At 43.7% G+C, this 12,269-nt stretch overlaps 1 long non-coding RNA gene, 1 other non-coding gene and 1 pseudogene across 2 annotated transcripts; all 3 read right to left on the bottom strand.

Annotated features, from left to right (window-relative positions):
- Positions 1-1,653: 1,653 nt before the first annotated feature.
- LOC132445811 (U1 spliceosomal RNA) lies at positions 1,654-1,817 on the bottom strand. Its single transcript, XR_009522701.1, has one exon. It is a non-coding gene; the product is annotated as a U1 spliceosomal RNA (small nuclear RNA).
- A 678-nt stretch (positions 1,818-2,495) lies between these two features.
- Positions 2,496-2,668, bottom strand: LOC132445813 (U1 spliceosomal RNA; annotated as a pseudogene).
- A 5,235-nt stretch (positions 2,669-7,903) lies between these two features.
- LOC132475436 (uncharacterized) lies at positions 7,904-11,933 on the bottom strand. The gene is made up of 3 exons (XR_009529916.1): positions 11,435-11,933; positions 10,840-11,022; positions 7,904-9,122 (listed from the first exon to the last, which is right to left on the bottom strand). It is a non-coding gene; the product is annotated as an uncharacterized LOC132475436 (long non-coding RNA).
- Between the last annotated feature and the right edge of the window lie 336 nt (positions 11,934-12,269).

Genomic DNA, 12,269 nt, shown 5'->3' with positions numbered 1-12,269 from the left:
TCAAAGTGTGTGGCTTTTGGACAGCCAACCATGCTGGCTGTCGCCTTGCTTGATTGACACCGCCGTTGGTGTGTGAATGTCTGCATGAATGGGTGAATGGTATATAAATGCAGTCCATTTATCATTTAGTCAGGAATGTGTATAGCTACTTGTAAAAAGAAAGAAAAAAATGCACCAAGCTAGAAGAATTTCAAGAATTCTGTCATGTTGAGCCTTATACAATTCTGAGCCACCTCAGACCCATTGGCTCTCTCTCTTCACCATGTTGTCAAGCAGATGTGGACACAGTGGGATGCCCGGAGGCTTTTCTTCACCAACTAGTGGCTGGAAGCCAGATTAAACACAGATTAAAGCAGAACATATTCAATGTGCTAAACAATGAATCACTGACTGCATTTCCACCCTTTGGACTGGGTCCTGCCAAAGTTCAAGTAAGTTAACAGGCCTTCAAATAAAAGCAATGCTGCGCTCAGTGACTGCAACCAATCTTTACTAAAATAAAGGAAATTCAGTCTATTTTTTGCCATTAATCCGTCATTACCAATTTTTCCGAAAAAGGGAGTGATGGAAGCTTATTCAATATAAGGCGATGAAGAGCAGTGGATGAAAGGTTTTGTTTCCCTTTGCGTAAGCACATAAAACCGATTGGTGGACATAATTGCGTCAATACATAATACAAAGGTGAAAGCAGTTTTGTTTGTCCCAACCAATATTTAGCTTTCAAAAATATTTATCGGGTTAGTCCCACTGAAGAATCTATATCTATCTATCTATATATCTATCTATATATATATCTATATCCATATAAGAGTCCACATCATGGTGCTAACATTTTACTGGCTTCAACATGACAACAACGCCTTGGCCAACAAACTGCAATCATTAATCGGATATCTAGATCCCACATATACAATTAAAACTAAAAGGACCCATTATAAGATGAATAAAGTTAAAACTTGTTGTTTCATGCACTGCTCTGTACTTCTTGAATTTCCCATAATTAAAAGCCATCAAGGTACATCACTGCCCTCTGCAGGAGTATTGAGGAATTTAAAAGAGGTCAACCATGCAAAACCAACAACAATCTTACCCACATTGTTTTCTACAAACCAAATGCTATTAATGCCAACTTATTGATAAAGATAATTTTATTTTTATTTGTGATTTTTAACATAACTCATTAATTACAAAAACCGAAATCACACTCACCAACATGGGAGTAATAACTCTTAGAATACATCCATGAAATACACTTTTTAAAACTTTCGCGCCAAATTTTCCGTCCATTGACACCCATACATTTATCAAAGAGAACAAAACAAAGAGAAACAACGTCTTGCTTCCGTGTACACTGGCAATTGTCAACAAATACAAAAAACTAATTGTGGAACTAGGCCGAAATGTAGATGTTTAGAAGTTTTACCATCTTGTCCTAACTAGGTATGCCTCGTTATCAATAATCGGAAGTTTATGTTCCAAACCAAATCAATTGTTTTATGGACAATAAATTTGATGTTTGTAGATTATTTTAATAATAGGCAGGAATATTGTGTTTGTATTTAGTAGTAGCTTGCTTATAGACAGCTGAGGTTGCCTTAAGTACATGCTAAGGTCAGAGCTGAATACTACAGCATTTATTTTCAACATCAACATCTGGGGAGAGCGCAAACGCAGTCCCCCACTACCCCAAATTATGCAGGCGAGATTCCCACATTTGATGAATTCGCACGGGTGAGCACAGCAGAAGTGCAATGGCTGAGCCTCGCCCTGGGTGAACCACCTTCTTGATCATGGTGTCTCCCCTGCCAGTTAAGTATGAGTTGTACACGGCTCACGTGTTTTCGTGATTCTCCCAAATAAGAGTCTACATCATGGTGCTAACATTTGACTGACAAATTACAATCAGCAGTCAGACAATTTCCACACAAATTACTAGAAATAAAGCGATATAGTTTAAACTCGTTGTATCATGCCGCTGTGCTCTTCACCCATACGGCCCGTCAGGATCCATCATGCTGCACCTTTGAAGTTTCGGAAATTGAACGACCGTAAGATTAAATTATCCATAATTTGATCCAAATGCTCTGAACTACTACTGCCAGACACTACGTTTTTTTTTTGGTTTTGATTATGTTAAAAAATGCTGAATTATGGCCGATTTCATGTGAAATTTGATGCGTTCCCATTATTCAACCAATCACACGTTCGCTGCAGAAAACCCCAAAGGCCTCAAATTTGGTGTGCCCATCAAGGACCTCTCCACTAGGTAAAGGGATTTTCATAGCTAAAAAATGACTTCACTGGGTCAATTTCATATAACCACTGTTGAAGGTACTCAGGGAGCTATATTTTATAATGGAGGCCAATGGGGAAATAACACTGACTTCAACCATTAGGAAGGCGAACAACTCAGGGTTTTCAAAGTTTGTATACGCTGTAGATAAACTAAATCAGAAACATAACCAGACAAAATTATTAATTTTTCACAAAAACATCAGAGGAGAGTGCGAACGCAGTCCCCCACTACCAGAAATTATGCGGTCGAGATTCCCACATTTGGGGAATTCGCACGGGTCAGCACAGCCGAAGTGCAATGGCCTAGCCTCGCCCTGGGTGAACCAATTTCAATTTTTAGGCGTTTATTTAAGTCAGGCACAAAGTTAAATTTTACGACATGGTTTCAAGGTCAAAACACATTCAAAAGTTAACAAGCAAATAGTTACATTTTACAGCAAGGCCAACACATTCAAAGGTTAACACAAAATCCTACATAACTCAGTGTTCTCTATTTTCCAGAGTTCCTTACATACCACAATTCCATATCGTTCCTTGTCCCTCCAAACATAATCCTTTAACAAGGTTATGCTCAAATTAACTAGATTCCGCTGAAAACATTGTACACCATTAGGTTACGACACCTCCAAATCAACTCTTTTATGCAATTAATCAAGGCCCACCATCTTTCCCATCCCTTACAATCACCACTCTGTATAACCCCATACAGGAACTCTGATTCCGTGGGGACTCTAAACAGGTCACCCAGCCATGGCCCCAATAAGCGGCAAACCCTCCGAGCCACCCCACACGACCACAACAAATGCGAAACATCCTTGTCTCCACACACCCCACCCTGGGACATCTTGCGTTCTTAGATGACCCCCGTCTCTTCAGAAATTCTCGTGTAGGGAGACACCTCTGAACTGTCTGCCAAGCGAGATCTCTATAAGCATTGAACAAAAATGGCGAATTAACATTTCTCCACACCCTAAGGCAGCTGGCTTCAGCCAGCGCGCCAACAGTAACCAGCCTTGACCGTTCGGGGCTCAAACAGCTCCCTACAAAGGCTCGGTCTACCCGACCAACATCCCGCCACTTTCCAGACTTTACAAAGGTCACCACCCTTTCATATAGCAGAGGCCTCTTCTCTGCATGAGGTCTTTTTAGGCACGGTCTTAACCCCACTTTCCTTACTGTGCGTTCACACCAAACGCGACGGGGCGACAAGATCCCATACAAAGTGAACGAAGAGACGCGTATCGGGCGAATTTTTCGCGAGAGAAAACCGGCGACAAGTTTTGATTTGTCGCGCCACACGTTTGCCGTGCACAGGCGAGCGCGTTCACGAGGATTTGTTGCGCGAAAAATTCGCTCAAGTTGAAATATTTCAACTTTGACGCGAATTTCATGTGATGACAGCCAATCAGCGTTCACTTCCCGATCAAGATCAAACTGCAATGGAGGAGAAAATTATCATTTCGGTGACCGCTCTGCCTGAGCTTTTTAATTGCACCTTGTCTGCTTACAAGGACCTGACGGTGAAGGCAAGGGCCTGGCAGAAGGTGAGCCAAGAGGTTGGGCTAACTGGTAAGTTTTTTATATTTACTTTACTTTAAAAGTTACTTTATTCCAGCTATCAATTGTACTTAACTATGAACCAAGCTAGTGAGTTAGCATTTACCATTCAACAGTTCAGTTCAGGATTACACAACGTAGCTTTTTTTCTTGTCAGAGGACGTCTGCCGCAAGAGATGGAAGGGCCTGAGGGACACCTACCTCAGAGAGAGACGGAAAGAGGCGGGAAAGAGGAGTGGGTCAGCAGCAGGGCCATCAAAGAGGTGGAAGTACTCCGCAATCCTGTCTTTCCTCGACCCATTTGTTACTCCGAGGGAGACCAGTAGCAATATGGGGCTGGGGGTCGAGGAAGACGGGATTGCAGAGTACCCAGTCGGGGACCAGGGTTCAGAGGCAGCAGCAGGGACAGCGAGTGACCTAGGAGGTTGGTCGATAAGTGAAGACACACGCTCGTCCATACACAGCATCACAAACTCATGATTTGTTCTATAGATTGATAACTACCTCGTCACCTCAGAAGATGTAACCTGTACAAGCTGTGAGGAGCCGGAGGCTGCTGCTGCCTCTGAACCCATTCCACCACCATCACCTGCTGCGGTCACCACTCCTCCTATTGCCCCAGGTATGTCATTTAACATGAGAGAAATTATTTATTTTATGCTACACTTCATTTATGTGGTCATGAGGGTCCCTATGCGTGAATGGTATGTTATGAGTATGACTAGTTATGAACTCATAGCCTTTCATGTTGAATGTATTTTTGTCTGTTACCTGACCGAAAAATGGTGTTTCCATTTGAAACAGTGAGGACACAGAAAAGAAGGAGAGTGGGGGGGAGGGAGAGATAGAGAAGTGCCTCCTGGAGGTGTTGAGGAGGCAGCCTCCACCTGCTCCAGCGCCTCCGCCTCCTCCAGCGCCTCTCTCCGAGGACGAACATTTTTTTCCCTGCAACGATTACCACCCCATGCCAAAGAACACATGAAATTTCAAATTTATTGCATGACGCTAACAGTTACTATAATCCAGAACTGCTCAATTTGGAAAATTAATTTGAACCATTTGCTGAATAGGTTCACTGGGGTGACATTCGTTGCAGGGAATGAACCATGCCCATTTTTTTGTACACACACCCCAATAAATGATTATTTTAATTAAAAAAATGTGGCTTCATATTCTTTATTGAATGGCCATTTAAGTTGCTTGAGGGAAATGTTGCAAATTATTTTGTGCCACAGATTTTAGGGTCCAAGCAACTTTGCTAAAGGTATTAAGCACAACCAAGAACGGGAGGTCCACACAGCGACAGTTAAATGTACGTTACATTTATTTAGTAACTCGAAAAAAAACACAAATCAGTATTCTGTAGTGTTGTGTGGTGTTTACAAACTAAACTATGAGTATGCAAACAAAGGCTAAAGGGCTAGAATAACAACCCCAAACAAAACTCAGTTGGGTGCCAGGCAGCACCAGCCTTCCAGGTGGGAGAGCGAGAGCGCCATGTTGGATTCCCCCCATCTTATGCAGGCTTCCGGCAGCTGAGTTCAATCCCTCAATGAGGTGGCCAGCCGATCTTCCCTGGAAGAAAAACAGAGGCCAGCAGAAGGGATGCAAGACGGCTCAGGGCCGTCAGTTACCTGATTTCAAAATATAAACAAATTAACATTAACAAACTTAGTTAATAATGGCATATTACTGTTGTATGTTAAGGAAACACACTTCATTAAGTCAGAAGATCATAGTTAATATGGTAATTTCAGAAAGTTTGCTCAATAGTAATGTGTGGGTGGCTCTTAAAAGAGCCGTTTTGGGTGTGCTGGTGCGCTACACGTTGTCTTGCCATGGGACGGTTCCCCCAGCAGAGAAGTAGGACGTGAAGGCCTCCCGAATCCTGATTGCTTCCCTCACTGAGTTGCTGGCAGCAACTCTTCCCAGACCTGGCAGTGGGTCCACCTCACCAGCTGGGATGTTCCCCCTCAATGCACTTGGGGGGGGGGGGGGGGGGGGGTGGTCTTCCGCATGAAGGTGTGGAGAACACAGGTAGCCTTCACACACTTCTCCACAACCTCTACGTTGACCTCGAGGGCACGCCTGTAGACCCTCCACTGGGAAGGAAGGATCCCAAAGGCATTCTCAACAACCAGCCGAGCTCAGGACAGACGGGAGTTGAAAACCCGGCGCTCTCTTGCCAGGTTGCGACCAGGGAATGGCCTCATGAGGTTTTTCCGAATTGGAAAGGCCTCATCAGCCACAAGGACATGTGGCTGTGGTCCTCGGTGGTCAGCTCCTGTTAGTGGCAGGCAGTGCTTAATTTGTAAAGTGGGAGGTCCCGGAACGCAGAGGGGGGGTGGATCCGGCGACTTAGTACGTGGGTTAGAGGTAATGGAACAAAGAAAAATACACTGCCTACTAGGGTTGTGCCGATGAACGATGTCATCGTCCGTCGTGATGGCTGACTGACATCAGGATGGAGGGCCACCATCGTGATGGCATGCCCCCCCCCCCCCCCCCCCTTTCAGACGAACACTAATCCTAGTCTCTTATAGAGTTAACCTAAATACTTTGCTGGGATTGCTCTGTAAATTCAATTGAGAATATAACTGATGCATATGCATGCTATTTTAAATACGGCAGTCTTTTCCAGAGATGTGACGTGTTAGTCTTCCGCGATCTGATCGCATTTCTCGAGTCAGATTACGCAGTGCCATGTCGCCAAACTAGGACTGTGCGGCTGGAGAAAATGTACAGCGAAGCAGCAGCCTCCCTCCGTGAGATCCTGTCCTTAGCGGAGAATGTTGCCATCACCACGATGCTTGGAAAGCGTCGGTTACGGAGTCGTGCTTGACCGTGACTTTTTCAACGACTGGGTTGTGCAGAGTGCGATCCTGAAGACCCGCTCAATGCCAGAGAGGCACACTGTGGGAAACATGAATTTTAGTTTCCAACTATTTATTTAAAAACTAAAATATCTGTTTGAATGTGTGTATGTTCAATCAAATGTTTTTATATCTTAAACAAATTCCGTTGCAAAGAGGAGGCGCGGAGGTTCAATATCCTAATGAAAAAGAGTTAGTCGGCCAACGCTGGCACATTTTGCCGATTGTAAATTGACAAGAGAAATTGTAAACGTTCACAATCCTGCTCTGTGATATTTAATTTATCGTAATTTCTATTAACTTGTGCGTGGCGCACATGCATGTGTCCATGCATCGTTTTTTCCTCGCTGCTGCTTGCTCCTCAGATGCGGCGAATTTCAAAACTGTCGGGCGTGGTAAATGTTGGCCCGCTCCTTTCAGTGCGTCAACAGATCTCCGACATTTTCAAATGACGTTAAATCTTAATAAACAACATGAAATTCTTAGGATTTGTTCTGTAAATGTATGTATGCATATTATTATTTTAACAAATTTTTATATGAGGTACCGGATCTGCCCAAATAAGTACCGGAACACAGGGAGGCCAAAATTAAGAGGTGCCGGATCTTGTTCCGGCAGGATCCGGCTCAAATTAACCACTGGTGGCAGGTCAGCAGGCAGTTGGAGGGTGCCAGACTGAAGCGCTGCACCAAAAGCAGAGTTGGCCAGAATCCCACCATCGCTGGTTCTTCCATAGCCCCCGACATCAATCACCCGGAAACAATATTCCGCGTCTACAACCGCCAAGAGAACAAGAGAGAAAGTTCCCTTATAATTGAAGTACTGGGATCCTGAGTGAGCAGGGGCTTTGATGACCACATGTTTCCCATCCAATGCTCCACAGCAAAGAGGAAAATTCCACCGCTCCTCAAACCTCCCTGCAATGGACCTCCACTCATCTGTGGTGGGCACAGCCATGAACTCCTCCACCAGACATTCCCAGATTGCAGTGGCAACATCAGGGACAATGCTGGAGACAGTGGAGGTCCCAACACGGAAACTATTCGCGATGGTCCTGTAGGAGTCCCCAGTGGCTAGGTATCTGCATAATAAAAAAGAAAATTATTGGATTGTAGGGAAGATACTATAGGTGTCATTCATTTACAATAATTTTGCCCCGTTCATTCATAAAAAATTAAAATAAAAAACATTTACAAATGGCAGGAGTCATATTTGATCAAAATAATGGATCTACTTATTGTATTTGACTACATAGCCTACTATACTATTGTCGGCAGAGGATAATCAATCATTTCAAACTGTAATCTGCTATGTCCACTAAATGGAGCTGTCTACCATGGAGACGCCTGCTGGTTGAACCTGAAGTAAATTATTACGTTTATGTTTCGATTTTGACACACGAATTATGAAACTACCACTCACCGGAGACAGATGGACAGGCGCTCCGTAGCTGAGATGGAGCGCCTGTAGTTGGTGTCGAGCCGATAAATCCTAGCACCGATCCTACCTAGCAGGTCATCAAACTGGGCCGGAGTCAACCTCAAATAGCGCTGGAAGCGGTCGTCATCCAGACGGAGCTCCTGTAGAAGACGGTGAAATTCGCCGAGCTCTGTACGGCTAACGATGGGCCTTTTGACGTCTCTCCCTCTTCCACAAAAGGTAAAGACATGCAATGCTCGTTATTTCGGCCATGGTTGTGAATGAAGCACCTGGAGTCAAGTTGTGGCGCGACAAATTTGACAAAACTTGCACAGAGACAGATTATGATTTGTGGCACGACAAAACTTTGGCGACAACGCGAACGGGCGACAAATTTCGCGTTTGGTGTGAACGCACAGTTAGGACTTGATGGCCTACCCAGAACATGGTGAAATTTGGCCATAGGCTCCTCTTATTTTCGTTTAGTACTGCCTGCAATATGGGCGTCAGAAATAGAGCTTCCATTTTCTCTGCTAGATCAGGGACATTTTACCCCCTTTCTGTAATGGCCTGTATGTCTCGTCGAATTCTCTCCTGCTGCGCTCCCCACAAACTGAAAAATGCATCTTCTCAGGGCTGTCATTACAGGAGAACCATGGTTCTCCTGTAAATGACAAGGAATATGATAACACAGAAAATCTGAATGAAGATTTGTCTAGTAGAATTCTCTCCCCAGGAATAGATTAAACCTTTCAGCGACGTATGCCTATCGAGTTAGCTGTGAACTTTCTAATTTTGGTTATTATACTATTCAAAGAGCACATGTTAACACACCTGTCACTGGTGGCTTGTTTCTCACAATGTTTTCATTGTGCTTTAGGATAGCGAGGTAGCACCTCTCCCTCATTCCATCATATGAGAAGGCCTGGCGTTTGGGGAGGTATTTCAGGAGGGCACTATGAAAGATCTCAAGTGGCCCTGTGTGCAATTAAAGAGAGAATGGATAGGACTAATTAAAACATGTTCATTAGTGTCGTGGAAATATCAATAACAAAAATATAAAAAATGTATTAACCTTGTTTATATAATTACTATTCACAATCAAAAGGAATTGTATACATTCTCCCTTTATCTTAATATACATCGCTTCCTCTCTCTAACTCAGAGGTTAAGATAGTTCAACTTGCATTCCCACTGGGGGGGGGGGGGAATCATCGGACTGATCGGATACACGGCTACTCGAATTCTGAGCTACCCTGTGCGGGATTTAGCGTGAATATTCATTACGGATGTTGTAGCACACAATACAATGGAAAGATTTCAAATGACAGACTTGGAAAATGTAGCCCTTTATTATACAGACATTTGCTGTTGGTGTATTAGCCTAGGACAACACCCTTGCCAGATTATTTATCTAAATAGCCCTATGTTGTTAGAATTTAATAACTTTATGCAAGGTCTACGTTCGTGCAGTAGGCCTACTCGGCATTGACTCGATCCTAAATATACAATATTATTGTAAATTATATCACATCAAAAAAGTGGTAGCTAACGATAGTTGAATCAAGCAAACAAATAGCTGTTTTTGCTCCAAAAAGAATGCCCCCCCCCCCCCCCCCCCCACGAATTTAACATAAGATAGTTCCTTCAAATTAAGGCTGTACGGTATGGAGTAAAATGTATATCACGGTATGATTTGAGGCATAGAAGGTAACGGTATTATATCACGGTACTTATGTTAATTTTATCTTCTATTTTCGATATAAATGCTTCTGAAGGGGTAAAATAAAGGTAAGGCAGCAAAACTATGAATAAAAAAGTTACATCTCTGAAAAACACTGATGTTTAATAGTATGGATTTGTTTCACCACTTGCTTGCGGACCTTGCCGTATAGTTTTGGCGTCTCAATTTGGCTGAAGTGTGTGCGGGCAGGTAACGCGTACCTGGGGTCGAGTGTTTCGACCATCTCTTTAAAGCCCTTTCTATCGACATTTTGAAAGGGAACCAGGTCATTACACAGGTAAACAGTGACAGCGTTTATTATCTCGTTCCACCACTGGCATTTTGTTGTAAGGACTGGCTTTGGAAAATGCCTGTGGAAGCAATGTCCGATATGCAGAGACAGCTTCACGCTACCAGCGTCTGTCTGGTACGGCGTGGAATGAGAGCTTGTGAAGGGACTATTGCGCCTGTTAGCTTGCTTGCTGCGCGCCTACAAGCTTGCTGGCGTCTGCGTGCTTGCTGAGCGCCTGGGGGCTTGCTGCGCGCCTGCGCAATACCATAATGCCTGAGAAGGCAGTATCGCTGTCAAATCTGTCCCTGGGAAAAGTAACATTGCCCCAAATTGAAAAAGGAACTACGTTCCGCTACCATATTTCCAGTAGTTGCACGTAACTTTACTTTTTACAGTAGTTAGGTTACTGTATTAACTCCTAACTTAGCGTTAGGAGATGTCACGCGCACGATTGCCCGGTTTTGTTTTTCTCGTTCGCACGCCGAAATATTCACTCCCAAATGCGAGTGAAATGGGCGCACTGTGGAGCCCTGCACTGGAGCCATTAAGTCTGATACTAAGGCCAGGCCAATCTACTGACTTCTTTGTTGAATAGATACCTTGAAGCCTTGCAGACATGTCCACCTCCCCCATAGTGTATTGCCGTTAATATGCGAGAGAAAAGGGGCATCTATTCACACCAGTATGTTTGAATTGGAATAGTTACATGAGGCTGGATCCATTGACAATAATCTTCTTTTCACGCCAGTCCTTTACACCTTCATCTTCTGATGACAACACAGATGTGGGGGTGAGGGTTGACTCAGGCTGATAGCTCTGGTCGGTTTCACCAACTTCAATGCTACTGGCACTGATATTGAGGCCTGGTGATTATAAAACAAAGAGGTTTATTTTCAATGTTAAATTCCACAAATTACAGTGGTTTTATAATTCGACGACGTCGTTTGACTCTGAAATGCGATACGTTCAATAAACATTTTAAGAACATCAATCTAACACACGTGAAACATCGTAAAACATTGATAACAGCAAACGTATATAGAACATAGCTAGTCTAACGTTAAATTGCCAACTTTGCTTATTCACTGTTGAGGAGTCGAGTTTTAGAGTCGCCGGCACAGTAGAACAACATGCGACAAAAACATGCGAAAGAAGGCAGATTTACTTTGTAAACAGCCAACTTATATACAACTCCTATGAGATGTGGTGCTTTACTGCAAATGACTGTATCAGTGTGTCTTATCATTATCAGTAATATAGTCGAGTGAGTCTCACCTCCAGGCAAACGCGTTTAGCGCTGCTAGTTGCAGACATCCCAGGCGGTTCGTCGTCATATGGAAAGGTAAATATCGACGGAATTGCGGTGTTCAAAAGAGCGGCTCTCTTCATTCCCAGGACATTGAATTCAAAGTCTTCCGGATTCTCCTTGAAATGGAGACTGCAAACCCTCTTTTGTTTTACGGCTTCCATGGCTGTGTCTACTCCAAACTTTGGATGATTGATAGCCCGTAGCCACCGTTAGCAACGCACTAAATCTCTAGATAGGAGATGAAAACGTACTGCTTGTCCTTTCATTGTCCTACTTGAACATCCCGGCACCATGCAAGTTCACTAGAAATGTTGTGTTAATTGATCAGCTTGGTAGATGGAACCGCGAGGTCTCTGATAGGCGGAGATCTAGATCAGTGGGAGTGGCCTGCGAAGCTGTGCATCGGGGTGCATGGTGGGAGTTGTTGTCTTCAATCCACAAGCGCCAAAAAGTCACTTTCTGCCTTTTCTCTGTCAAGACGAACCAAATTAGAAATGTATTTTATTATTTGTCACAGCCCGGCTCTTGACTGTGGCAAAGATGGGAGACCAGACTAAAGAGTGAAATTATCTCAACATTTATTCACAACCCAAGACTAATAAACAACCGAACATATATATAAATGTCAGTTATCAGTAGTGTAAGCATGTGTGTGAATGTGTGTCAAACAAATAGAACAAAAGCAATGGCTGCATCAGCCAGAGCCAGCCCAGATCTGCAGAAGGGCGAGCCTTATATAGCACCACACCAGCCCAGGTGTCTCATCAAGAAGATGACCCTCCCACGACCTGGAACCTGCAA

This window comes from Gadus macrocephalus, chromosome 17 (assembly GCF_031168955.1).
Source record: "Gadus macrocephalus chromosome 17, ASM3116895v1".
NCBI classification, from domain to species: Eukaryota; Metazoa; Chordata; class Actinopteri; order Gadiformes; family Gadidae; genus Gadus; species Gadus macrocephalus.
This window is presented reverse-complemented; position numbering and strand designations above follow the sequence as displayed.